Genomic DNA, 5,000 nt, shown 5'->3' with positions numbered 1-5,000 from the left:
CTCCACACACTCGCAGTCAGTCAGTCCTCACACACTCCACACACTCCACACACTCCACACACTCCACACACTCCACACACTCCACAGTCCTGCCGTCAGTCACTCCTCACATCCTCCACACACTCCACACACTCCACACACTCCACACACTCCACACACTCCACACACTCCACACACTCGCAGTCAGTCAGTCCTCACACACTCCACACACTCCACACACTCCACATCCTCCACACACTCCACACACTCCACAGACGTGCAGTCAGTCCTGCCGGCCAGTCGGCAGGTTTAATGTTACCATGGGGTGACTACAAGTTGAGTGATGAGGATTAGCATAACACACCAGCAGTCTTAAAACTCCAACACCCCCCCCCCCCCCTCCATCCCCCCTGCCCCCCCCCCCCCCCCCATCCCCCCCCATCCTATGTCTGTAAACGCACACAGACTTTCCACACAGAGAGAGGGGTTTCTAGGCTTCTCATGTGCACACGTGAGAAGGGAACAGGACAGGATGGGATTCCCCCGCGCTGGCGTCATCCCCTGCCTCCCACAGCTGGAACTCATTCATTCCATCGGTGTAACACAGGCGCACAGACAGGCCTTTACACACGGGACCCGTCTGAGGGGAAGAACAGCCCCCAAACTGCCCCGCTGTGGTAAAAGCATTACCCCCCCAAACAGGGTGGGGGGGGGGGACACCGCAATGGAAAAGCACACAGCCAATCAGACGACAGCCTTGTCGACCAGCATAGCATTACCAACTCAAGAATGCTGCTGCTCACCTAGGTTTCCATGACAACGCTGTAAACACACGTTCTTGTTTCGGAGGTATCCGTCCCGCATACCGGTCTGAGACCCACTTGCCTCTGCTTTTACGACCGTTTGAGGGGAGATGCAGGCTTACAACGCTGATAGTTTATAATTATAACAGTCACCGCTCCGGTCTCTATAGCAACGCAACCTTTAATCGCCGTGGCAACAGACTGTAATGTTTGACCAGATGTTCTGGCCAGCTGTGATAAGGATCCCCTTTCAGAGGCCCTCCCCTCTGTCTCCCACACTCGCTGCCCTAACGTCCAGCCGTGTGGGAGACAAGGCCATTACAGAAAAGAAAAGTCTGTGCTAACATTCATGTCTCAGTTACAGGAAACCGCACCGTCGACGGGAGAGAGGTTGTGGTTCCCCCGTCTCACACCTCCGGCAGGAACTCCACTCCCACGCGGCTGACTGCAGGTTAGCGCTGCGCTGTGTGTCACGTCACATAACAGTGCTGTGCCTATGATTAAACTCTCTCCCACATCGCTATGATCTATGACTGTGTCACGTCACATAACAGTGCTGTGCCCATGATTAAACTCTTTCCCACATCGCTATGATCTATGACTGTGTCACGTCACATAACAGTGATGTGCCTATGATTAAACTCTCTCCCACATCGCTATGATCTATGACTGTGTCACGTCACATAACTAGGGATGGGTATCGTTTGGTTTTTATCCGATACCGGTACATAACCGATACTTTTAAAACGATACCGGTGCCTAAACGGTGCCTGAACCGATACTTTTTTTTTTAAAGCACAAAGCGACGATTGACGACATTAAAGAAAGGCTTTTTTTATTGCCAAGGCAATTTTTTTTCTTCAAATTGAACAATATATTAACTGTTTAAAGTATATTATAAATATAAATACTTACAAAACACTTGGCTTCCAACTACAGCTTCAAACTTTTTAACTTCAAACTATGAACATTATATTAACTGTAAACAACAGTTTATAGTATACTTAAATAAATATAAATAAATACAAAAAACATGAGCATATTTGCCTTTGGAGTCAAAAATGTATTTATTTCATGAAATTTCACCATTTTATGATTTGTTTATACCTATCTTTTCTATTTTGTTTATAGCTAATCTTGTTACTTGAACACACTGAGTACGAGAAAATATGTACTGCCCCTTTAAGAGACTACCGTTGGTAGTTTAGCTGTCATCTCCTCCGTTTATTTTTCAGTCTTCGGTTGCTGATCTGCCGTTGACTCTTGCCTTCTCTCCCCTCTTTTCACGCAATTATTTTGTTGCATTTGCTGCACGTCGCGATGTTTGAATCTTTTTGTGCGAAATACAGCCACACTTTTGACCGTTTACCTTTCGGTATTTTCTCTGTTAAAAGGTTGACGGCTAGTTCTGTTTGTGCTTGCCTGCTCTTCACTGTCATAAGACTGTTGCTATGAAAACACCAATGAGCGTGAGCGACACAGGACAAAGTTTACATTGGCAGCTGGGGCAGTTTTACATGTGCCCCACGGAATCTGCCTAGCGACCGTGTTCAATTGGCTCAGGCACCGAAATGAAGCACCGAAATCTGCGTTGCATTTCGGTCCGGGTAGGTACCGGTTGTATTGGAACCGGTTCCATATTGGTACCGGTTCTCGGTACCCAACCCTACACATAACAGTGATGTGCCTATGATTTAACTCTCTCCCACATCGCTATGCCTATGACTGTGTCACGTCACATAACAGTGATGTGCCTATGATCAAACTCTCTCCCACATCGCTATGATCTATGACTGTGTCACGTCACATAACAGTGATGTGCCTATGATTAAACTCTCTCCCACATCGCTATGATCTATGACTGTGTCACGTCACATAACAGTGATGTGCCTATGATTTAACTCTCTCCCACATCGCTATGATCTATGACTGTGTCACGTCACATAACAGTGCTGTGCCTATGATCAAACTCTTTCCCACATCGCTATGTCTATGACTGTGTCACGTCACATAACAGTGATGTGCCTATGATTAAACTCTCTCCCACATCGATATGTCTATGACTTGTCTTACGCACTCGTGCAGGAATGTGGCCTCATAGGCTTCAGCCTGCCCTGGCTGGTACCGTAGCTGTGTGAGTGAGTGAGGACGAACACATCCATCATCTTCGGTCAGAGGAATGCATTTTAAGATGAGATAAGCAAGAACATGAATACAGAACTTTCACCTGTTTGAGGGAGTGGTCCGCCTATTAGTTAGTGTCCTGTTGTTTCTCAGTGTCTGTATAGAGAGACACACCTGTTATTTCTCAGTGCCTGTACAGAGAGACACACCTGTTGTTTCTCAGTGTCTGTACAGAGAGACACACCACCGGGATATTCGGAGGCAAATAGGAACTTTAAATGATCCCCTGACTAACGTGCTTGTGTGAAACTTCAAACGATGCTAATAGTAATACTAATACTTACACCTGCACTTCTTATATACTTATCATATCTACACTTCTTACCTCAACTGCTGCTAGTCCCAATTCTGTTCATATTACATATCTATTTCTTACTGTACACATATATATTTATTTATTCACTTACTCCACTTTACATATGCACATACTCTGCACTTTTTTTTTGCTATTTTGCACTTTCTGGTTGGATGCTAAACTGCATTTCGTTGTCTCAGTATCTGTACTCTGTGCAATGACAATAAAGTTGAATCTAATCTAATCTAATCTAAAACTTGTTTTGTTAACCTTGCAGGGGCTGAATCATCACTTGCTCACTCACTTGACTCACTTGGTACCCTTGGTTTCTATGTTAACAAGTATTCCAAAACTCCAAATGCACCACAGAAATCTAGAATGCTACACATCATACTGTCAACAGGGAGGGCTGGAGGATTCCAAAACTCCAAATACACCACAGAAATCTAGAATGCTACACATCATACTGTCAACGGGGAGAGCTGGAGGATTCTGCTTCCAGGCCCTTGATCCCACTTCACGAACAGACAAATGAGTGAATTACAAATTAAATGAATTATTATTATTATTATTATTATTATTATTATTATTATTATTAATAAATGTCATCATGTTAACACCCTGAGAAGAGTGTAGTTTACATTTACATTTAGTCATTTAGCAGACGCTTTTATCCAAAGCGATTTACAAGGATGTATACACATTTTTACATGTACACTGATGGCACACTGCACATCAGGAGCAATTAGGGGTTCTGTGTCTTACTCAAGGACACTTCGACAGGGAATCGAACAAGCAACCTTCTGATTATTAAACGACTTCTCTACCTCCTGTACCACTGTCGCCTGTAGTCTAACGCCGTCTAACGCCACGGTACCCAAACATGCCCTGGGCAGCTTAGCATAGTAGTGCTTCACGGTACTTTCACCCACACTTTCACCCACATCTGTTCTGGAGTTCAGGGTGTGATCCAAACCATGGACATGGTCAAAACACATGTGGCCTTAAAGTAGCATAACGGATCAATTGCTAATCGCTAACGATATGCTAGCGGCTAAAACTAACGAAATCTCTTGAAATGTGCTGACTTTGACATTATGACAAACTAGTTGGTCAACAACTGTCCTAACACAGTCAAACATCAAGCAAGTGCAACACACAAGCCAAAGCAAGACGGCAAATAAGCTACTTACTAGTTCGGCAGACAGTAGAAACCGGGCGGCTTCAGGCAAACCTACATTTAGCAGTAATATGCCTACGGACCCTGGTATGGCAATGGCACGGAGGCGATTCTCCATATTAAAAGTCATTGTAGCGCCCCAATTTTTTTAAAGCTGTTATTTTCAGGTAAAACTGCTTATGCTAACCCTAATTCTGAAGTACAATTACTGCATAATGCCACTTTAAATACCACGCCAATTAAGGCAGGAGAAGCACATCAGGAAAGACTGAGACAGGCCAAAGAGTTCTACAGACAGGTGCTGATTCTGGAGCGGACCTGACCCGGCCCTGCTTGAGGAGCCCACTCCGACCCGGCCCTGCTTGAGGGGGTCACTGATCTGGGGGAGGGAGAGAGGTGCTTTAGGGCCCACTGATCTGGGGGAGGGAGAGAGGTGCTTTAGGGCCCACTGATCTGGGGGAGGGAGAGAGGTGCTTGCCTTACTCTGATCTGGGGGAGGGAGAGAGGTGCTTGCCTTACTCTGATCTGGGGCAGGGAGAGAGGTGCTTGCCTTACTCTG

General features: G+C 45.5%; 1 protein-coding gene across 1 annotated transcript in view; it reads right to left on the bottom strand.

The window, feature by feature from the left end:
- Positions 1–5,000, bottom strand: part of loxl2a (lysyl oxidase-like 2a) — a 61,222-nt gene that overhangs the window by 49,598 nt on the left and 6,624 nt on the right. The window lies entirely within an intron of this gene.

The sequence above is a fragment of the Clupea harengus genome, chromosome 12 (genome assembly GCF_900700415.2).
Source record: "Clupea harengus chromosome 12, Ch_v2.0.2, whole genome shotgun sequence".
Lineage (NCBI taxonomy): Eukaryota > Metazoa > Chordata > Actinopteri > Clupeiformes > Clupeidae > Clupea > Clupea harengus.
The sequence above is the reverse complement of the archived record's forward strand: the minus strand, read 5'-3'. Positions and strand labels throughout refer to the sequence as shown.